The sequence below is a fragment of the Muntiacus reevesi genome, chromosome 19 (genome assembly GCF_963930625.1).
Source record: "Muntiacus reevesi chromosome 19, mMunRee1.1, whole genome shotgun sequence".
Lineage (NCBI taxonomy): Eukaryota > Metazoa > Chordata > Mammalia > Artiodactyla > Cervidae > Muntiacus > Muntiacus reevesi.
In genome coordinates, this window is record NC_089267.1 from 20,636,182 (window position 1) to 20,661,052 (window position 24,871).

The 24,871-nt window shown below is 38.4% G+C and overlaps 1 long non-coding RNA gene across 1 annotated transcript in view; it reads left to right on the top strand.

Moving 5' to 3' along the window:
* The window catches only part of LOC136150881 (uncharacterized), a 32,492-nt gene extending 10,040 nt beyond the window's left edge, over window positions 1-22,452 (top strand). The window contains exons 5-6 of the long non-coding RNA XR_010659951.1: window positions 2,155-2,244; window positions 21,081-22,452. This is a non-coding gene — a long non-coding RNA (uncharacterized lncRNA). The remainder of the gene's footprint in view (window positions 1-2,154; window positions 2,245-21,080) is intronic.
* The last annotated feature ends 2,419 nt before the right edge of the window (window positions 22,453-24,871 follow it).

Sequence of the window (24,871 nt, forward strand, 5' to 3'; positions counted from 1 at the left end):
GTCTCCTGTACAATGTCATGAATCTCCATCCATAGTTCATCAGGCACTCTGTCTATCAGATCTAATCCCTTGAATCTCTTTGTCACTTCCACTGTAGAGTCATAAGGGATTTGATTTAGGTCATAACTGTATGGTCTAGTGGTTTTCTCCACTGGTATATATCCCCCTCCAAAAAAAAAACCACACTAATTGGAAAATAGATGCTCGCCAACGTTCAAACAGCATTATTTCCAATTTCCAAAATGAGGAAGCAACTTAAATATCCAGTGATGTGTGAACTGCTAAAGAATTTATGATACATATATACAATGGAATACTACTCGGCCATAAAGAGAATGAAATATTGCTATGTGCAGCAATATAATTGGACTTGGAGGGCATTATGCTAAGTAAAATGAGTCAGAGAAAGACAAATTCCATGTGATATCATATACGTGGAATCTAAAAAATATAGCAACTAGTAAATTTTTAAAAACAGATACATGAATATATAGAATAAACTAGTGGTCACCAGTTAGGGGGCGGGGGAACAAGATAATGAGTGTAAGACAGGCTCAAGAATGTATTTTACAATGTGGAAAATATGGCCAGTATTTGGTCATTACTGTAAATAGAAAATAACCTTTAAAAATTATATACAAATTTAAAAAAAACTTTAAATTGTATGGTGCATGTTTGACATGTGATTGCTTTTGTTCCAAACATTTTTGAGATTCATTCACATTGGTACTTATATAGTTGGCCCTTAAGCAACACAGGGAGTTAGGAATGCAGAACCTCTGTACAGTTGAAAATCCACTACAACTAAAAGCCTGCATTCCATGTATGGAGTTCCTCCACTTCTATGGGCCTGTGATCCTGTAGTATTGTTTACTAGCACAAAGAATCCACAGATAAGGGGACCTACACAGTTCACACCCATGTGGTTCAAGGGTCAACTGTATGTTATTAATTTCTTTTAATTTTTAGTGCAAAATTCAGTACCATTTATTGCATTCACCTGATTATGCAACTACCACTTCTATGCATTCCAAAACGTCTTTTTCATCCTAGAACTCCATATCCATTAAATAGCCATTGCCTGTTCTTTCCTATCCCCAGTCCTTGACAACCACTAAGATGCATTCTATCTCTATGAATTTACCTTTTCTGTACACCTCATATAAATGAAATCAAATAATATATGCCCTTCTGTGACTGATTTCATTAGCATGACTTTTGAGAATCATCTGCATTGTAGCATGTAGCATGTAGTACTTCATTCCTTTATGTTTGACTAATATTCCATTTCATATTCATATCATACTTTGCTTATCTGTTCACTGGTTGATGGACATTTGCTGCTACAAATCTTTGGGTACAGGTATTTGAGTACCTGTTTCTAGTTCTTCTGGGAATATATCTAGGAGGAAAATTGGTAGGGTAATTCTGTGTTTAACTTTTTGAGGAATCAGCAAACTGCTTTCCACAGAGGCTGCAATCATTTTATGTTTACAATACCAATGTACAAGAATCCAATTTTCCACATCCTTGCTAACAAGTATTCATTCCTACTACTGCTATTAGCATCCCAGTACATAAGTACTACACAATTTGTGTATTCATTTTTTGTTAATGGACATTTGGGATATTTGAATATTATTAAGACATCCTGGACATCATTGTACAAGTTTTTTCTGTGGACATGTTTTCATTTCTCTTTGATAAATACCTAAGAGCAGAAGTGCTGAGTCATAGGATATATGTATGTTTAACTTTATAAAAAAAAAATGCCAAAGTTCTCTGAAGTGGTTGTACCATTTTACAGACCTACTGGGAATGTATGATAGCTCTGAAGGCTTTATACCATAGCCAACATTTAGCATTGTTAGAATTTTTTATTTTGTTGGTTTGGAATGTTACCTTTGGTATCCTATTGTGGGTTTAAAATCTCTTTCCCCAAAGACAAATAATACAAAGCGCCTAGTTTTCTGCGTATTGGTCTTTTGTATATCTTTTGTAGTGTCGGTTCAGGCTTTGTCCATTTTTAACTGGTTGTTTGACTTTGTTACTGATTTGTTAAAGTTCTTTAAGTATTTCTTGAATATACATATTGCAAAAATATTTTCCTGTTCCGTGGACTGCCTTTTCATTTGCTTTCTTGTTTCTTTTTAGGTTACAAGTTGTTTTATTTGGGGATCTTAATTAAGGACTGTAGCCTGGGAGAGAGCCTCTCAGATAACTCTGAAGAACTACTCTGAAGAGGTAAGAGAGGAGCAAAGATACAAAGGAAATTTCTTTACTGGGAAAAAAAAGCAAACATGTAATCAAACATCAAAAGGTTACTGCTAATCACAAAGAACATATATCTCAAGTTAATGATTTTAAGTACTTTTCTATGTAAGGGAAGATATGAGTCTGGGCTTGTTGAAATTATCCCTTATATATGGATCTAGGGCCAGCATCCAAAGTACAGAATGCTTTGTTCTACTTCATCCTGAATTCCCCTTAGGGCACACTGTCAGTGGGCAGCTGCAGTGGCTAATGATTTGATCCTTGTAGAACTGGGATGATGGGAAACATCATTAGTTTACTAAAATAGCAGGCAATATTCCCCATCCACATTCCCACTTGGTTATAAATTCAACCAAGGTTTGGGAGGCATTTCGTGACCAAATTGTCCTATTGTGCTAGGAGGTTTTATTTCTAAGTCAGATAAGGATTCCATTGATATGCTACTAATGTGCTATTTTTGGACAAGCCCCTGTTGATGACCTAAAATTCTCTGGATTGTCTGCCTTACTAGTCTATTATGATCCAGGAAATGTTTTCCCCGATTGCTTCTTTCCACATCTGAGGGCTTCCCTGTTGGCTCAAATGGTAAAGAATCTGTCTGCAATTCTGGAGACCTGGGTTCAATCCCTGGGTTGAAAAGATCCCCTGGAGGAGGAAACAGTTACCCACTCCAGGATTCTGGCCTGGAGAATTCCATGGACAGAGGAGCCTGGCAGGCTATGGTCCATGGGGTCACCTCACTAGTCTGTTATGATCCAGGAAATGTTTTCCCTTGTTGATTCTTTCCATATCTAGAGTTGCTCTATTACAATATTATATAGAGTTATATATAGGAACAATTGCCTCAAGACATTCAACCATCATTAGTTTTGTCAAAAGCCTGGTTATACATTGAATAATTCAAGATATAATAATCTTATAAAATAAACAATATAAATAATATAGCTAGTAACATTAATAAGGTTATAGTACAGCTGAGAGACGCAAAGCATAAACAGTTTGAAAACAACAAAGAACAAATTAAATGAATGGTTAGTATAATTAGTCATGATCTGTGTCACAACAAGCCATCAAATCTAGAGAGGAGCCAACTAATGAACCAAATTCTAGAGGGATCAGATACAAAAAAATGAATATTTAACCTTTGTTTACAAAGGAATACTTTAGCAATGTTGTAGGTCATAGTGTAAGAGGAAATGTTTTCTGGAAAACAAAAATTAAAAGCCAGTAATGTTTCTGACAAAAAAATCATAGAAATATAAATCATATTTACCAATTCATTTAGCCCCATGTAATTAATTCCTGTTGATCTGGACAAAGCTTTAAGGTTTTCCACTAGAATTTTGTTGCTTTTTACCCAGTTCAGTGGTGTGATCTAAAAGTCATCAGAAACCTTGTTTATAAAGCCCTTTTTAAGAATCTCTTTAAAGATCTTCATTTTGTAAAAGAATCAGAGTAAAACAATATCTGTGAATGACTAAAAAAATTGTTAATAAAATGGCATAGTTTAAGATCTTTGTACAACACAATTGGGCCTTAGGAAGTATTACTATGAACAAAGCTAGTGGAGGTGATGGAATTCCAGCTGAGATATTTCAAACCCTAAGAGTGCTGCACTCATTATACCAGCAAATTTGGAAAAGAGCAGTGGCTACAGGACTGGAAAAGATCAGTTTTCATTCCAATCCCAGAGAAAGGCAATGCTAACGATTGTTCAAACAATTGCACTCATTTCACATGCTAGCAAGAATATATGCAAAATCCTTCAAACTAGGCTTTGGCAGTATGTGAACCAAGAACTTCTAGGTGTACAAACTGGATTTAGAAAAGACAGAAGAACCAGAGATCAAATTGCCAACATCCATTCAATCATAGAAAAAACTAGAGAATTCCAGAAAAACATCTGCTTCTTTGACTACACGAAAGCCTTTGGCTGTGTGGATCACAACAAACTGGAATATTCTTAAAGAGATGGGAATACCAGACCACATTACCTGCCTCCTGAGAAATCTGTATTCCTGTGAAATCTGTATTCGGGATAAGAAGCAACATGGACGTGGAACAACAGACTGGTTCAAAATTGGGAAAGGAATACATCAAAGCTGTATATTGTCACCTACTTATTTAATTTATATGCGGAGTACATCATACGAAATGCTGGGCTGGATGACTCACAAGCTGGAATCAAGACTGTCAGGAGAAATATCAATCATCTCAGAAAAGCAGATGATACCACATTAATGGCAGAAAGTGAAGTGGAATTAAAAAGCCTCTTGATGAAGGTGAAACAGGAGAGTGAAAAAGCTGGCTTAAAACTCAGAATGCAAAAAGCAAAGATTATGGCATCTAGTCCCATCATTTCATGGCAAATAGATGGGGAAGAAGTGGAAACAGTTTCAGATTTCATTTTCATAGGCTCAAAAATCACTGCAATGGTGACTGCAGTCATGAAATTAAAAGATGCTTGCTCCTTGGGAAAAAAGCTGTGACATACCTGCCAATGTATTAAAAAGCAGAGACATTACTTTGCCCACAAAGGTCCGTATAGTCAAAGCTATGGCTTTCCTAGTAGTCATGTATGGATGTGAAAGTTGTACCACTCAGTTTTGCTGAGTGCCAAAGAATCGATGCTTTCAAACTGTGGTGCTGGAGAAGATTCTTGAGAGTCCTTTGTACCGTAAGGAGATTGACCAGTTCATGTTAAAGGAACTCAGTCCTGAATATTCAGCTGAAGCTGAAGCTCCAGTACTCTGACCACCTGATACAAAGAGCCAATTTATTGGAAAAGACCCTGACGCTGGGAAAGACTGAGAGCAAAAGGAGAGGGGGGCAACAGAGGATGAGATGGTTGAATGATATCACTGACTCAATGGACATGAGTATGAGCAAACTTGGGGAGATAGTGAAGGGCAGGGAAGCCTGGCATGCTGCAGTTCATGGGGTTGCAAAGAGTCGGACATGACTTAAGTGACTGAACAACAACACAATTTACAAGAAACAGTTACTTCTGTGGCATACAACATTTTTAGATAACTAGAAATAGGATTACATTATACCAGAACACACCAGATCTTTAGACATTCCATATACTTTTTGGAACATTTAATGACATTTACCTACACAATAATGGACATTTCTATATAATAATAAACAGTAATGACAGTTATCCATATAATACAACCAAAGAAGTTTTATCACTACTTGTTTGACAATGTTTCCTATGTAATTTAACATACCAAATAAACCTAAGTTTAATATATCTCTTCCGAATCTTTCAGAGGTCCTCCGAAACATCCCAAAGTTAGCTAGAGGTCAAAATAGCTTTATTTGGAATTTGGAAATTTGTCAAGAATATCAAAATGTTTCAAAACACTTGGCCAAATAGGATCATCGGTTACTGCGAAATAATACTTAATATTCAACCAAAGTTACAATTAAAGATTTTAAATACAGAAGCTTGTAACAGGTTACTTTTCCAGAGGTGCCTCAGTGGTAAACAATTTGCCTGCCAAGAAGGAGACACAGGTTCAATCCCAGGGTTGGGAAGACCCTCTGGAGAAGGAAATGGCAGCCCACTCCAGCCTGGGAAACCCCATGGACAGAGGGGCCTGGCAGACTACAGTCCATGCGGTGACAAAAAGTCGGACACAACTCAGGGACTAAACAAACAGCTGCAAAGAAACCTTACAATCAGTTATCAAAAGCAAATTAATATTCCAAAAATACCTTTGTCCTCTTAACACAGAGAACATAAACCAGAGAGAATGAACAACATTTTATTTTTGTACCAGCTTACTCTTAATATTAAAATTGACTTACCTAATTATATTTCATTTTTAATCTTAGCCAGTTTTGACCATGCACAAAACTCTTCTCAGGACTCCTTTCCCCAAAAACTTATATAACTTTCTTAACTTTCAGATTTTGTCCTATGCTTTCTCTTTCTCCTTCCAGGATAAAATTACTTTCTTAGCCTTAACAAAGTATTTCCATTTCTTGCATCTTTTTTCCCCTTCATACAAAGATGTTTTCCATGTTAATTTTAGTAGTCTTGTCAGGCGAGTATAATCTCCTCAGTTCTGTCTCGTCTCAACAAAAATTTGAAGCGACGGACATTAAAGCCCTCGGCGCATCACAGCTCTTGGACAGACCATGTTATAGCTCTTGGTTCTCGAACAGACTGTGTTATAGTTCTTAGACAGATCAGTGTTACAGCTCTGATTTACAGCCCAGTTTTATTTAGAAAATAGCAGGAAAATACATCCTCGAGGCATGAAGGCATGCCCACCCAAAGACACGAAGAGAAGAGAGAGCCCTGGCCCTTTAGATCCTCTTTTTATGTGTTTTTTCCTCCCCCTTGGGCCTGCCCTATGTAAACTGGGCTAGCCAGGAGTGCTATTTGTTCTACCTGAGGTCCTCACTCTGGTCCTCAGACCTTCCTTTGTTCTATTTTCAGGGGCTTTTCCCTTCCTTGTCTTTTAGCCACCGCCATTTTGGACTCCTGTTTCCTATTCTACCTACCTAACAGTCTTAATTATATATATATTAATTAGAATTCTTTTTAAGCTTAATTCTGGTGAAAAATAAGAAACTAGCAATTATAAACTGGCCTTTACATTAATTAGTATTCTGTAGACTGGCAAAACTGTAAATTCAACTTATAGTTTTTAAAAGCATGTGCTTTTTATAGAAAAATTTTCAGTGCAGCATGAAACATTTTTACTAATAGTCCTAAATATATTTAGTTTTTCTGTAAAAGGAAGCTTGTGTTCAGTGTTAATGTTTCAGTATTTTGTTTGAGAATGATCTGGATATTTAACGAACTTTCATCATTTAACTTAGCAAAACTCTAAAATTCCAAGTTACCAAAAATCTGTAGAAACTATGTTTAAGCAGACATACCACAAAACAATTATTTTTAAAGATTCACCTAAAAGCCCTTACCCAATCTATATCTATTTAACTCACTTGTTCCTAATAATTATGTTCAGATTGCCCATGAAAACTTAGAGCCATTAGACTAAATCAGACATCATCCCTGGCTACTTTCCTTACTGATACATTTTATAAGAGATAATAGGGGCTTATTCAACTTTTATAAACCTAGGTGCAATAAGAGTAAGACATGGATGTATTAATTAAACCAGCAAATTTAAACTTTAGTTCTCAGTATTAATTAATACTGAATATTTCCCAGATCATATGAATTTGGAGTTCATTTGAGTTAGTTTCTATTACATTTAGAAATATTTAATTTATAAGTGCTTACTTTTAAGTCAATTAAATAGAGCTCTTATGTAAATTTAATTCTGATAATTCTATCTGGAGGTAGAGACATGTATGTATAATGTACACACAGCATATAAACAGACATAACTAGAGGTGTTATGGCTTCATTTTAAAACTTAGTCATGAATCCAGATACTACAGTATAAACTTACTACTTTATAAACAACAGTTGGACTAAGTTAAATCTATTTACTTAACTGACGAAGTCTTTTTACTATTTGTGGAAATGACTTATGATTTGTATTTATCCTTGGTAAATCTTTAAGGAGGCTGTGAATTTGAGTTGGGGTGAAGGAGCCTTTTTAGCAGTTTGAATATCAAAGGGCTTCTTTTCCCCTTTTTTCTTTCAGTTTCAAGTTCTATCTGATTGAACTAATTGGACTAAACCTTAGGTCACTGTGGGATGTATTTACACTTCGATTCTAGAAATTTGCAAGACAGAGACAGTTGCTTCTAATTTCGGAATGATCTGGTTTGCCACCTAAATGGTATCAAATGACCAACTAGCCCAATTGCATTTTCTTTAATTTGCTTTTATTAGTCCCTGAATATTAGCCCCCAGTTTTTACTTTATATTGTGTGGGCTAAGGTAACCCTATTAGTTTCCTTTAGTATATTTGATTAATATTGTCTGAGAGTCAGATTTGTGTGCCCTGTCTTATAATACCATGCAGGGAAGCATTCCCCAGTGAGACATGTCTATCCCATAATATAATTATAAACTCATTTAAATACATCAATTTTTATAAACATTCATTTCAGTTCTATCAAGTATTTTACTTTTAACTTTAGCTTCCATTAGAACCCTATCGAGAAGTCTTGGTCTAACAAGGAGTCCCATAAACTTTCTGTTGGATCCTCTGGCCATTTTATCTATTTTTATGTAAAGGTTTTGGGATCCCCAGTAAGGAGTTGAGCCTATGGACTTAGGTCCTTTTTGTCAATCTTTCAGCTTGATAAATTGGCCAAACTCTTGCCCCATGCAATTGATGATCAAGTATCCCAGTGTAATTTTCTTCCAGTCTTTAGAAACTTTTTTCAAATGGGGTAAACAGAGTGGACTTGGTTTGGGGTCCTTTAAGGTACGGGGGACCAATAGGGAGTCCTTTGGCCCATTCAACTTTAGGTAGCATGTTATCAAAACCTGTGTTTAATCCCATTATTGCCCAGTTTATTTATTTCACTTCTTAATAAACATCAAAAGATTTCTGTTCTACTGGGACAGGTCCCTTTAAAATTCGTACCTTACCAGGGAGAAGTCTTTTGACTTTCCCCTCAGCTTCTTCAAATTTCCCTGTTAACCAATTTTATTTAATGTAACATTTTTATTAGCATCTGTAAAATTCACTGAAGAAACTTGGAGACAACAAATAAGGTTTCCCAAACAAGTATTTTTTTCTTTTAAAATTTATTTTTATACAGTTTTCATAGGTTACTTTCCATTTACACTTATTACAAAGTATTGGCTATGTTCCCCATGTTGTACATACATCCTTGAACCTATCTTACACCCAATAGTTTGTACCTCCCCCTTCCTCACCCCTATAATGCCCCCTACTCGTAACCACTATTTTATTCTATCTGTGAGTCTGCTGCTTTTTGTTATATTTACTAATTTTCTGTATTTTTTTAGATCTCCATATAAGCAATATCATACAACATTTATCTTCCTCTAATTTATTTCACTTAGCATAATGCCCTCCAAATTCATCCATGTTGCTGCAAGTGGCAAATTTGCATTCTTTTTTATGGCTGAGTAGTATTCCATTGTATATATGCACCTCTGCTGCTTTATCCACTCATCCGTCAGTGGATTGCTTCCACATCTTGGCAATTGTAAATAATGCAGTTATGGATGTTGACATGCATTTGTCTTTTCCAATGAGTGTTTTTTTCAGGTATATACCCAGAGTGAAACTTCTGGGTTATACAAATTGTTCTATTTTTACTTCTTTGAGAAACCTCTATACTCTTTCCAAAGTGGCTGCACCAACTTATATTCCCATCTGCAGTGTAGGAGTGTTCCTTCTTCTCCATAATCTCTCCAACATTTATTATCTATAGACTTTTTAATGATGGCCATTCTGACTGGTGTGAGGTGACACCTCATTGTAGTTTTGATTTGCATTTCTCTAAATGGGTAGTATCTTAATAATGAACCAAACCAGTAAGACCCGAGAGATGTCCCCATAAAAAAGTGCAAAGAATGCAGCCTTCATAATATTCAGAGAATTTACTTCCAAAATTAGTTTGAGAAAGTAAAGACCTTTATCATAGACATGACATAATTAAAATTGAGATGACAAAGGACCCTTACAGTCTGGAATCCTTTATGGCAATTCTCCTTGAGAGTTGGCACAGTCAGGCACAAAGACTGCTTGGAATTTCAGTTTATTTGACTAGTTGCCAAACGTACACTATTTGTTTATCTTGCAGTTGGCAGAGAACAAGCTCAAACAGACACACACACACACACACACACACTCACACACACACGCACACACTCCTGAGATCAGGTGGAATATTTACATCTCAAAGACACGACAAGGGGAGAGAAATGCAAATGTTCCTCCTAGAAGGGGTTTTGTTTTTTAGGGTCAGAATTCTGAAAAGATGTTTTATCAAGACAGATTTTTCTAGCTGCATAGGCAAAAAAAAAGTTTAAATGTAAAAAGAATCCCAATTTGACCGTTTTGAGGATGAGATTTCCTTTAATTTCCAGTTAAGCAAGTACTTGTCTGTATAAATTCTGTCTGTACATAATAAAATCTCCCCGGGTTCTCTCAACTTGGGCAAGACAGTCAGTATTTTCCAACTGAGCAAAACCTTCCCAGGGTTTTGCAGCTGGGGTAACCCAGGTATCTCTTTTTGAAACTAAATTCAAGGAAAATATACTCTTCACAGAGAGGAGTTTATCCACCACCAAATAAACCTTAAGGCTACCCAAGACCCAGAAGAGATCCAAATTCATCTGGACTCTCCAAGGAGGTAGACAGGCACAAGAGGTTTCTGCTGATGCCAAGGCCCTGGATCCTTACAGAGCTCAGAAAAAGGAGAGAAATCTGATCTGGGTCCCCAAAACTGATTGAATAAACATGCACCTACCTTTCCATTTTCCTAAAGGTGTCTTTTGATAATTAGAAGTTTTCAGCTTTCAAGTTCAAGTTTTTATTTTTTTGTGTGACTATCCAATTGAAAAGTTTTTACCTATATCAATTTTGTGAAGATTTGCTTACATTTTGTAGAAGCTTTTTAAATTTTAACTTTTTAAAATATGTTCATTTCAATTTTATTTTGAGTAGAGTGTGAGGTAGTATTGATATACTTTTTCATAAAATTGTACATTAATTCCAGCACCATTTGTCGAAAAGACTTTCCTTTCCCCTTTAAGTTGCCTTCGGGCCTTTGGGAGAAATAAACTGATCACATAAATATGGATCTCTTTATGGACTCTGTTCTGTTCTTCTGATCTTTGTCTATCTACCTATCAACCTAGCTGTGCCGAGTACTGCAGCCTAATAGTATCTTGAAATTAGATAAAGCTTCTAGTTAGACTATTCTAGGTTCTTTGATTTCCCTAACAAATTTTGGTTGTTTCTTAATTTTTACATTTAAAAGAACTCTCGGTATTTTGGTTGATATTACATTCAATCTATTCTTAAATTGGAGGAGAATTCATAATACTTAATACTGAATTTTCAATTCATGAATACTGAATGACACAAACTGGAACAGACAGCCTTGACAATGAGAAGCTGTTGATACACTCATCTGTGCTAACAACATCTGAAGTTAATCGTTACATGTGAGAGGAACCATTGCAAGTAATTATTGCCATTTCTGTCATTGAACACCACAATTCTAGCAAGAGTAGAAACAGAGGGAAATGGGCTGGGAACCCCAGCGAATGTAGCTTTGCATCACTATGCCTCCTTCAGGGTACAGCTCAGTGAATAAGCATAACCAGGTATTTGCTGAAAGCTAGATGTTATATTGTTAAGATGTTACAGTGAGACTCATTTCCATAAATAGCTAAGGATAAATACGTGAATAAAGGGAAGAAGATTAAACATAGTCTTGAAGGTCAAGACTAAAACATTAACTGTTAAGATTTTCCTCTTCACCCAAGTATAAGCACTCTGATTCTTATTTTGGGAGTTTCATTTTATTCTCCAAATTAATATTTCAAGGCCATGCCAGGGAAACATTCAAAAATGATCTTTTACACTCTCTCTTCTTTGGTACCCTTATCACCCACTCCACCCTAATTTGATGGGAAAAGAAGGTTTGAAAGTGATGTAGGATTAAGATTAGATTATAGTATGAAAATCACTCAGTCATGTCCAACTCTGTGCGACCCCACAGACTGTAGTCTGCCAGGCTTCTCTGTCCATGGAATTCTTCAGGCCAGAATACTGGAGTGGGTAGCCATTCCCTTCTCCAGGGGATCTTCCCAACCCATGGATCAAACCCAGGTCTCCCACATTGCAGGTAGATTCTTTACCAGCTGAGCTACCAAGGAAACCCACATTAGATTGTAATGTGAGGAAATGCCTTCATCGTTCTTTTTAAATTTTTTTCAAGTGGCCCACCTTTAAACCTGCTTCAAGTATAAGTTAAAGTGAAGTATAATTTAAGAAACTTATTGTCTTATTACCAAAGTTTTCTTAAGTTTTATGCTAAAAAGCTAAGAAGACAAAGTTTTTAAAAAAGCAACAAAGAACTCTTATTATTTCCACTAGTCAATGATAATTACTGTGAACATTTTGGAGTATTTCCTTCTAGCAGGTGTGTGTTTGTGTGTGTGTGTTTGCACACACAGATATCCTAGCCAGTGTTGGTGTCTATAAGCTCCTGGCTTCTCAGTCCTGCCCCAGACCATAAGGAGCCTGAGCACCAAAGAACTGATGCTTTCGAACTGTGGTGCTGGAGAAGACTCTTGAGAGTCCTTTGGACAGCAAAGAGATCAAACCAGTCAATGCTAAAGAAAATCAATTCTGCATATTCTTTGGAAAGACTGATGCTGAAGCTTAGGCTTGAATACTTTGGCCACCTGATGCAAAGAGTTTACTCATTGGAAAAGACCCCTGATGCTGGGAGAGAGTGAGGGCAGAAGGAGACGGGGGCAACAGAGGTTGGATGGCATCACCGACTCTATGGATATGAATTTGAGCAAACTCAGGGAGATGGTGAAGAACAGGGAAGGCTGGCGTGCTGCAGTCCATGGGGGTCACAACGAGTCAGACATAACTGAGCGACTGAACAGCAGCTGTGGTTGTGTGATGGCCAAGACCAGCCTTGGGTTCCTGGGGGAATCTGCAGCTACAGCCTTCCCAGCCCACATTACGTGTGTGCAACTCAGAGGACTGGGCTGCTGGGCTGCCTCAGTTTCCTGATTTGTGATTTTGTTTCCCACTGAACACCTAGAACCCTTTTCTACCCAAACTCCTCAGCTAGTGCCTCATACTCAGGGGTCCCCTCTTTCTGAACCACTGAACTCTAGGGGCTGTTGGGTCCAGATATCTGCCCAGGTCCCTTCCTGGAGATTTCAAGTGTAACAACCCACCCAACCAGATCAGATTCCTGCTGGGTGCTGAAATCTTACCAGGCATCTTCGACACTGGGTTTGGACCACTTTCGTCAGGGATCAGCCCTAAGATGGTTTCTCTTCACTGCACCCTGGACCTACTGGCCTCTCTGTCCCCACCAGCCTGTTGCATACACCCCAGCATCTGGCTCACTGCCCATTTGCATACTGCTTATTTTCAAATGATTTGAGCTGTATGTTTTCATAGTTTACTTAAAACTGGTTACCCTTTACTGAGCGCAGTGTTATTTAAGCTGCTAGAAGGGTATCAGTGACAACATTCTAATTGTTTAGCACTGTTTCAAAGCAATGAAAATCTACACTTATACCTATGCTCTCCTACAGATGGCTTGGTGCCACCTGACATGAAGTAGCCTTTCCATCCTTGTCAGCAGGAAGAACAGGAAAGAAAAAGAAAAGAATAGAAGAATGACCAAAGGAGATTTCTTCACATGTTTCCTCCTTTCAGGGTGGAGAGGCTAGATGGGCGGTTCTCTTTGATCCAATGACATTAAGATGCCTGCTTCTTTTGATGGGTTTTCATTTGGATGTATACAAGTATGCTGGACTGCATCTTGCTGCGTTCCCACATGAGATGAAACCCCTCCATCATAAACAGAATGGCAAGCCTATGATGCTATTTTGCCCAAAGTGACCTAGATGGGAGATTATTATATAAGTAAAAAAGGCACACTTGCCTAATAGACAAACTCAGACAAGCTCACTTGGCAGGATTGCCTTTTCCAGAAAGGAAAACCTCCAGGAAGAAGTTTTACAGCATGCTGAGCCATTATCCCAAATGTTCTGCTTTTCCTCCTGGAGAAGTAAGACTGTTTCTGACAATTGTATTGTTAATGAGCATATTGTATTGAAGGACAGTGAGGAATTGCAAATCTGCCTCCGTCCCAGCAGTCAGCTCCCAGAAGGAAGCTGATGACAAGACACGTCTCCTATGCCAAGAGGGCGAGTTGGGTCCAAAGTAGGGGAAGAGATGGAGCCCTAATTATCTTGGATTTAATTTTTATTATTATCGTTATTATGTGACTTAATAATTATGGTGGAGGAAGACTTAAAAAGACATAATGGTTTGAAGAGACATTTTAGCCACTGTCAGTCAGAACTAAGCATTTGTTTGAAGCATCTACACTCATTTTCTGAAATAAGTTTTCATTTATACATAGACAGTCCCTAGATGTAAAAAGTATATGTACTTCCAATCAGTGTGAATTGAGCCTTATTATCTATTCTCACCTTTTGCGAAGCTGGCTGTAATATGGCAGGTGTTGGGGGTGGGGGGGCAGTCTTAAATCAGGGGCTGTAAACTCAGCCCCTCTAAGGCCAGGCACAGGGTGAGTGGGTGTGATGAGCCCCGTGACGACACAGGCCACCAGGAAAGCACATCTGTCCAGCCAGTGGCGGCTCCAGTCCAGCCCCACAAGGCCACGTGGGAATGCCAGCGCCGTGTCGACAGATATCAGGCTTTGCAAGGGAAGGCGGAAATCAGGATGCTTATGAGAATTCCCCAGAGTTTTAAGTGTTAGAAATTGACTTAAAGAATTTTCAACCCCCCGGCAACTCCCACAATACACATGTGCAGGCCAGATGCTACTCTGAGGCTTGTAGTTTGTGAGCTGTGTTCTAGAGCACGGGAGAGAGGGCACGCAGGGCATTTGGCAGGCCGGGTGGAGCCCTGGGAGGTGACCTGCACCCAGAGCATGCCATACTTCCAGTGGGGAGACACAGGCAGCAAAGACGCCTGGATCAGGTCAAAAATGGGTCAAGCTGGGCATAGCCCTTTATGTTTTATACCCACACATAAATAACTTGCAATATTGAATATTTAAAATTGTGATATATATGTACATGTAGAGATCTGTAAGTTCTTTGTATCAATGAAAATATCCATATACATTCACAGAAATTGTCCTTGGTTCATTATCCCTATATACAAGATCACTTACTGCCTTGCACATAGAAGAGAGTCAATAAATGTTTGTTTCAAATATATTTAGTGAGCATGAATACACTCTAAGGACTGTTCTAGGATCTTGAGATAATGTAGTGAACAAAGTAGGCAAAGCCTCTGGTCCTCAAGGGATAGAGTTCCAAAGTGGGCAATCAGATAATCAATAAGGATCTTAAGAAGTAAATTGAATTTCATGGCACAGGGTAGGAAGTTCTGCAAAAAGGAAAAGTAGGGCAAAGGGGTTTGGGATTACGCTCACAATATTAATTGGTTAATATTAACCAATGTTAATTATTGGCTAAAATTTTTACTTTAAAAAGCTAAGTAGATACGTTTTTATATAATCTAAAGGTGTGGTCAGGATGGGAAGCATGCATTAAATATATTGATAACTTCAAAAGTATGTTTTAGTGATTATGCCTAATTTTTCCTTCAAAGAAATTTTTTTTTACCAAGTATTGTGTATAACTGTAAAATAGATTTCTTTTTTAAAATATTTACTTATTTGGCTACATCAGATCTTGGTTGCAGTATGTGAACTCTTAGCTGTGGCATGTAGGATCCAGTTCTCTGACCAGGGGTCAAACCTGGGCCCCCTGCATTGGGAGCCTGGAGTCAGCCACTGGACCACCAGGGAAGTCCCTGTAAAATAGATTTCTAATTTCACATTTTTTTAAATTTTGGTGCTCATATACATGCTAGTCATGTGTCTATTCATTCAGTTATTATTTAATAGAACACCTACTAAGTGCAGAGCCCCAAGTTAGGCATCAGGTAGAGAAAGGAGGACAGTAAGACTTCGGTGACATGGCTTCAATGACAAAACCTTCTATACAGAGAAGTTGATTTTTCTCTTCCCAGTGGCCCAGGAATGAGGTGACTTTAAGGGCAAGGTTAGCTTCAATCACTCCTGAAAACAGCTCCATCTCCAAGGAAACCACAGGGACAGCTGTCTGTCTCCGTGGATGGGGGCGGGGTCCTGTCTGAGTCTCACCATCTCCATCACGCCCTCCTCTTGGCAGGCACAAAGTCGTGGTGAGAGTTCAGTCAGTGTGGGCTCCCAGAGTGATCTCAGGGGACAATGCTCTGACCTCTCTGTGATACTCATACCCACTCCTGTCTTGTGTCTTGACTGAAACCCTTTACCGTCCATGAAACACGTATGAGAGATCTTAAATCACAGGAGGAGATCAGCCCACACACAAGAGAGCAGGGCCAAGCTCTGGTATAGGTTCTCAGGAACAGAGGGGTCGTGGGGGTTATTAGACGGCTAGGACCAAAATCTTCTATCCCCAATGGCTACTTCTGGGGTGTCCTTTGGAGACAGAGGCAGGCAGCCCTTTTCTCAGTGTTATGTGTTAAAGTTAGATTGATATCACAGCTCCCCCAGTGATGTCAAGGGTTAGCACATACGAATAGTTTTCCACTAAGAGGGGTGAGGGGAAGGAGTAGGAAGCTAACCACAAATACATGCTCACCTCATAATTCATGCACAGCTCCCCTGCTCTCCCCACGCACTCTGCTCCGAGGTATCCGGGGGCTTCTGCTATTCTTTGTGAGAAGCAAACAGATGCTCACTGGAGGTCTTCAGGGATTCATTTAAAATTAATTCCCCGTAAAATAATCAAGAACTCATTTTTTTTAAATTTTGTTAAAGCACCAGTGCATTTATTTCGTTACTTGGTTCTATTTTATTTCTCAACACCCTCAATCAAAGTGCTCTTATGGTTGGTCTCCTTCAGCGACCTGACTCCTTCCACAATCCAAATTTATTAAAAATGCAAACCCTAATGTTCTCATTATCTACATATCTATAATAAGGAATTTGGAAAAAAAAAAAAACTAATCTTTAATTCCATAGACTTTTGAGAACACACCACATTAGGAAGTGGTTAGAAAGGAGGCTGTAATGTGAGTTATACAACTCAGATTTGGATTTTAAAGAGGCACTGTGGGGACGCCTCCAGGGTCAGGGTCCCTTCCCACTTAGGACTCTTTTAGAAAAGCCAAGTATAAAAATAGAGCAAGAAAACCTATAACCCTCAGATCACTCTGATTCCTAGTTTCTTACTCAAACTGTGTAGAGGTCATTTAACTTCTGCCTTCTTGATCTGAAGGCTTAGGGGGGAAAAAGTCTCTTTTAACAGAAACAAATTCAGACTAACCTCTCAAGGCAAACATGAAATGAACCTCCCAAATCTTTGGCAGAGGAGAGGGGCAGTCATTATAGATAAAGAACAGGTAATGAACAGGGCAAACCAATTGCAGTGATCCAGAGGAAAGGGGGATTGTCCCAAGTGACAGGTAGCAAGTCCTGGAGAGGATGCTTTCGTCCTGGAAGGCAGTTAGCTCCACCTGGTCCAATCTCAGGTTTCCCTGATAGCTCAGTTGGTAAAGAATCCGTCTGCCATGCAGGAGACCTGGGTTCCATCCCTAGGTTGGGAAGATCCCCTGGAGAAGGAAAAGGCTACCCATCCCAGTATTCTGGCCTAGAGAATGCCATAGACTCTACAGTCCATGGGGTCGCAAAGAGGTCCAAACTCATGGGAATCAGAAAGGCTAATTGAATCGGTGAGGATTTCAGTGCATTTTAGCCAGGGTAGTTCACCCATTTCATTTAAAAGTCTCATTAAGGTTTTTAGCTATTCTTTTTATATAGAACTCTCACACATCTTATGCCTAGCTCTTATCATCAAAAATCCCCTAAAAGCCAAAAGCACATGACAGCTTCTGAGGACTCTCTTATAACTCACAAATAATTTTTTTTTTCCTATCTAAACCCAAATCCTTATTCAAAGGAATCACATTACCCTGCCCAAGTATTTTCTGATTTGCCCAAAATATTCTGATCCAATTGTCTTATATGAGGGGCAAAAAAAAAAAGAGACACATCATATCTGCTAAGTCTATTCTTGCAGCAAAACACTAGGTTCATCAGGCCAGGGGAGATTGACAGGGAAAACCATTTTATCTGGTGTTCAAGAATATTTGACATTCAACGAAAGAACCCCTGAGCACCAAAAGGCAATTACCCTGACTTCACTGTTTACCAAAAATGTCAACAAATGAAAATGGGGAGTAAGTTATATTGACTTTTGCTAAAATATACACACCTGCCAAGAGCTGAAGTCACACATTCCCTCTTTGGCTCTTAGTTCCTGTCTTAAAATCCTTCATGTTATCCCATTTGTGAAGTTGCATCCTCCACAATCCTGTAAAAGGTTCTGTCTTGGGGGTGGGGCTCGGACAGAGAGGGGTGGCATGTTGGAATGGATGAAGTCTGTCATTGCAGATAACCTGATGTTTCTGAAATCAGACACTCGAGAGAGAAAAAGCAGCCCTGTTAGCTCACCCTAAAAAAATGACAAGATTTAAAGTGACTGATTATGCAGCCAGAAAATTCATCTCTTCATATTCATTGTTTAGTCAGTCATTTGCTTAATTACATTTGATTAACCAAGTGGAAGGTGTTTTTTGTTTGGTATTACTTTATTGTTGATACTGACTCCCAATTACTGAACGATGTCATGGGTAAGAGAATATCTTCATCACTGCAACCTAGGCAAAGAGCTATTAATCAGAGAAAAAACACTATAGAAGAAATAATAAATTGGAGTATATTGAAATAAGGGAGAAGTTAATAAAAGTGTACAAGTTTTCAGCTATAAAAAGGGTAAGGTCTGAGCATATAACATGTAACATGGTGACTGTAGTTGGTTATGCTATATGGTATACTTGAAATTCATTGAGGATAGAACTTAAAAATGTTCTTTTTTAAAAAGGGTAAATGTGTGAGGTGATGGTGATGGAGGTGCTATTTAACTTCACAGTGGGGAGGGGGGAAAGAATCCTTTCAGACCCACCATGGATACCAAAGTCTGTGGATGCTCACATACATAGTCAGCCCTCTATATCCATAGATTCTGCAACTGAGGATTCAATCATCCATGGCTGATAAACATAGTACCTGATCTGCCTGCCATTGGTTGAATCTGCAGTTGCAGAACCTATGGCTCCAGGGAGCCAAATATGTACCAAAAAAGAAGAATTTGTGTTCATCAAAAAGCATAATAGGCGAGTGAACAGGAAAACTAAAGCACAAGTGGAAAAGATATTAGCAATTCATGAACATTTTCTACAAATTATCACACAAAAGAAAATCCAATAGAAAAATGAACAGTGATTGAAAAAATAGAATATCCAAATGTGCAACTAATAAACAAAAAATGCTCAATCTCACTAAGCATCAGGGAAATGCCAAATAAAACTATGAGGCGATATGACTAGACATAAACAAGAATAAATAAAAATAAGTGACTAAAAAAACCCAGAAGGGAAATAACAAGTGTTGATGAAAGGGCAGTATCACAAGAGCTCACATATCCTATTGGTAGAAATGTTCATTGTCTGGAAAACTGGCAAGATCTGTTAACCTGAACAAGCATGTCTTACCATCAACAGAAATGTGTGCAAACATTTACAAAAGGGAGTACCAGAATGTCCATAGGAGCCTTAAGGAAAATAGCCCCGAACTGGAAACTACTCAAATGCCCATTGGCAATAGAATGAATACACAAACTGTGGTGTATTCATACAAAAAGTACTACACAGCCATGAGAATAATCGCTTGATAACTGTGTATAATAGAGTGATGACTCTCACAAATATAATGTTGTATGAAACAGACCGGCCACATAGGAACACTGCATTATTGTATTACTCCAGTTATATGAAATATAAAATGGGCAAAACTAATGTAAACTATTAGAAGTGGTTTGTCTCAGGAGGGAAGGAGCAGGCAAGTAAGAGGGCTTCTGGGCGCCAGTAACATTCTGATTTTTAATCTGGGTGTCACTTACAAGAGGTGTTCATTTGGTAGGTGAAGCTATTAAGCTGTATATTTCTAAGTGTGTGTGTGGGGGGGTATGTGTGTGTGTGCATGTTCTCAGTCATGTCTGACTCTTTGAGACATCATGGATTGCAGCCCACTAGACTCCTCGGTCCATGGGGATTCTCCAGGCAAGAATACTAGAGTGGGTTGCCATTTCCTACTCCAGGGGGTCTTCCCGACCCAGGGACTGAGCCTGCATCTCCTGCTTTGGCAGGCAGATTTTTACCACTGAGCAACCTAAACACCACTCTTCAAAAAAGATGTAAAGAACAAGCAAATTGGACATGACTAACTTGCATTCTCATGAAAACACTTTCAGTCCACAGAGAACACTGTACTTTTTAATGGATAAAATTTGCATTTCTTTTTTCATTGATCTCTTTGAAACTGAGAAAGCATATTCTTTGAAATGAGAAAACAGGTACCCTAAATTTACAACAGTACATTTTGTGCTTTTCTTGAAGAGGTGTAATAATTCCTTTTACTAAGCTAGACAATAAACTGAGAAGTATTTTTGTGCTGATAATTACAATGTTTTGGTATACCAGATGCTTTATGTTTAGAAAAACACTCTACTTTCACACACAGTATCCCTCCCTAAGCCAACTCTATTAAGTAAAACAAGAATTATTGTTATTATCCCTATTGTCTGCATAAGGAAAATGAAGCTCAGAGAGGCTGGATGTGTCCATGATCACAAAATATAGTAACTTAACATGGCTTGGATTCAAACTTGATAGAGGATTAGTGCACATATGTTTGTGAAATCAGAATATCCTGTCATTAATTTGTACTTATATTACTACTCAGCAAATCCTCTTATTTTCATTTTTCCTGTACTCCTAATAATCTTCCTGGAATGAAATGGTTCCTCTTGTAATTCTATTTCCTTTCTCTTTCATTTACTAAAAGTTGAAATGTTTCTTAATGCTGATAGCATAAAAGAGTCACTGGAAAATGTTTTTTGTAGTTGGAGTCAATTTTTCTTTTTGTTTTTAATCTGGAAAAGTCTACTGGAACCCTTCAGTGGGTTTAAACTGAATCCACTTATGGCTGCTTATTTCTTTTCCCAGGTAATTAACACAACGTTGCTACAATACCTGGATCATACTATCCATGGGGACTTTATTTTCTTAGGCTCCAAAATCTCTGCAGATGGTGACTGTAGCCATGAAATTAAAAGACACTTGCTACTTGGAAGAAAAGCTATGACCAACCTAAACAGCATATTAAAAAGCAGAGACATTACTTTGTCAGCAAAGGTCTTTCAAGTCAAAGCTATGGCTTTTCCAGTAGTCGTGTATGGACGTGAGAGTTGGATTATAAAGAAAGCTGAGTGCCAAAGAATTGATGCTTTTGAACTGTGGTGTTGGAGAAGACTCTTGAGAGTCCCTTAGACTGCAAGGAGATCCAACCAGTCCATCCTAAAGGAAATCACACCTGAATATTCATTGGAAGGACTGATGCTGAAGCTGAAGCTCCGGTACTTTGGCCACCTGATGCGAAGAACTGACTCCTTAGAAAAGACCCTGATGCTGGGAAAGACTGAAGGCAGGAGGAGAAGGGGACAACAGAGGATGAGATGGTTGGATGGCATCACTGACTCAATGGACATGAGTTTGAGCAAGCTCCAGCTGTTGGTGATGGACAGGGAAGCCTGGCGTGCTGCAGTCCGTGGGGTCACAAAGAGTTGGACACAGCTGAGCAGCTGAACTGACAATACCTGGATCACCTTTGAATTGGGGCTTGGTGCCTTCGTCCTGAAAGTCAGAGATGTAAGAAAGGGCTACATGATAGAGGTGAGTCCTCGATGATGTTTTGTGACTTTTCTGTGAAGTATAAAACTAGAAAAAGCAAAAATCAAACTTTTAATCTGTTTAGGGTCTACCTTGAATATCCCCTTTCTGACCAAATTTCTTGGAAAGACTTAGAAATAGAAAAATAAAAATTTACAAACACACCACCCAGATAATAGAGGAGATTGACTGACATATGACAAGCAGAATACATGAGAAAAAAAATAATAAGTGATGAATGTCACAAAGCAGAGCAGCCTAAGCAACAACCTGGTTAGTTTTTCAAGATGATACGTCTTCCCAATCTCCCAATTCATCCTTCTGTGCCCCCCTACCCTCTGCTTACACGTCTTGCTTTACACTGTGTCTCTATTCCTGCCTTGCAAATAGGTTCATCCATACATTTTTCTAGAGTCCACATATATGCGTGAATAAATATTTATCTCTTTCTGACTTAGTTCACTCTGCATGATAGAATCTAGGCCCACCCATATTTCTACAAATGATCCAGTTTTGTTCCTTTTAATGGTTGGGTAATGTTCCATTTTGTATATGTGCCACATCTTCTTTATCCATTCCTCTGTTGGAATTTAGGTTGCTTCCATGTCCTGGCTATTGTAAATAGTACTCAGCTTGATGCCCTATGGTGACCTAGATGGATGGAATGGGGATGGGGGGTGGGGGGAGGGAATTCTAAGAAGGGAGGATATATGTAAACATATAGCTGGTTCACTTCATTGTATAGCAGAAACTAGCACAATATTATAAAGTGACTATACTCCAATAAAAATAAATAAATAAAAGATGATATGTTTTCCTCGTCAGAGGATGGAAGGCGAGAAAGGGAGTGAAGTAAATTTATCAGATGGTGGCTTCATTCATGGATGCTAGACTGACTTATGAGCCACTGAAGGCAGCTCTATAATTTAATACATTTAAATTATACATTTTTCCTTATTCTGTAGCTGGACTCAGTTGTCATTAAAGGTCCAGCACCCTTTTGAAAAATAGTGTTTTAAGAATGAAAGAATGAAAATGACTTTTATTATTGTCATTATTACTATTATTTTTGAAATAGACATTAATGAGTTTTTGTAATGATCATACTTTGTTTGTATTTTTGACCTTTCAGTGATAGAAGCAGTTCAACTTTATGAAAGATATTAACAAATAAGACTATCATGAGGAATGTATGCTTTACATAGACATGGCTGGTAAAATAAATAGATGATTCCTTTGCTATTGTTACTTAAAATTTCAATAAACTTTTCTCTGCACTTAAAATATCCCTTCTTCCCTCCACTGAATAATCATAAATGAAAAAGCTTTAATTTGAAATGTGGCAAGAAATTTTACTATGTTAAAATATCTTAATACCACCGAGGCTACTAATTTAGTCATTGTCAAGTCTGATCACTAAATAAGAAGGCAAGATGCCTCAAAGGTATTGGGTCCTTACCATGATCTCCACTGCAATTGAATTCATAGGACTGTGGGACTTCAAGTTTCTTTCATACACCGGTGGAAAAAAACATAGCGCTTGAGATGTCTCTCACCCCTGCAGACAAGCATACGGCCTGATGGAGTTTGAAAACAAAGGTCGTGCGCCTCTTTTTGTCGTAGCTCTAAAAGCCGGCCACCGTTGTCTTTTTAAAACATTTTTAATTATTGACAGTCTTGTGTTAGTTTCAGGTGTACACCATTGTCTCTAATAATAAACATTACAACACAACTATGAGACTGAATCTCTGCCATAACTTCTGAATTTTCCAGATGCCCCCACCAACTTGTAACCTTGGTTATTGAACATGACCTACCTACTCTCCCAATCCAGCCATTTTATCTGTCCAAGTTTCTTCTGACTCACACAGGAATATGCAAAAGCCCTAGTTCACCAAAATGTTCTAATTGCTTTTAAAGAATGGAGTGCTACCATGATTCTGAAAATGTTTATGAAGATTCTAGAAGAGCTGCTAAAATGACGGTCATCGATTCTCTTTGATCAGAGGTGAAGAATTCTTCCACATTTGGTAATGTTTAGAGTTTAGAGACTGCGAGCTTTAATTCATAACCAAATGTATTGGTTTTCTATAGCTGCCATAATTACCACACTTAGTGGCTTAAGATGGGCTTCCCTTGTGGCTCAGCTGGTAAAGAATCCGCCTGCAGTGCATGAGACCTGGGTTCGATCCCTGGCTTAAGACAACACAAACAGTGTCTTAGAGTTCTGTAGGCCAGAAATCCAACAGGGTCTCAGTGGACTGACATTAAGGTGCCTGTCTGAAGTCACTAGGGAGAATCAGTTGGCATAATTTATTCCTAGTAGCTATAGGTTCAAGGCTGAGGTCCCTGTTTCCTTGTTGGCTGTCAGTTCAGGGCCATTCCTAGCTTCTAGGGGCCCGCTTTCTATATCTCCAAAGGCAGCCAGAGCAGACTGAGTCCTTCTAATGTGACATCTCTCTGACTCGCTCTTCTATCCTCTTCCACTTTTAAAGATTCATGTGATTATATTCAGACCATCTGGATAATCTAGGATAATTTTCTCATCTCAATGTCTGTGCCCTTAATCAAATTTGCAAAGTGCTTTGTGCCCTGGAAGAAAATGTACTCATAAATTCCAGCTGTTATGACTTGGGTATTTTTGGGGAGGCCATTGTTTTGTCTACGATGCCAACCTTATATATCCCTGGTTGAACAATAATATCCTCTATTGAAGAGAATAAGCTTACTAAAAAGGATTTCAAATGAATAAAATTTGCTGATGGACAAAGTGTTCTTTGCTTCATTCGTCTGTTCTATTCTTATCTGCTACCAGTAGAGTCTAGATAGAGAGATGAGAATAAATGAGTCAATGCTATAGGCGATTAATATGCTGAAGCCCTAAACCGCAATGTGGAGATGGAGCTTTGGGGAGCTCCTTAGACTCTGATGAAGTCATGAAGGCTCATGATGTGGTTACTGCCCTTAGGAGAAGAGACACCAGAGAGTTTGCCTTCTTTCTTCTCTGCCAAATGAACACACAGTGAGAAGGTGGCCATTTGCAAGACAAGGAGAGGACTTTCATCAGA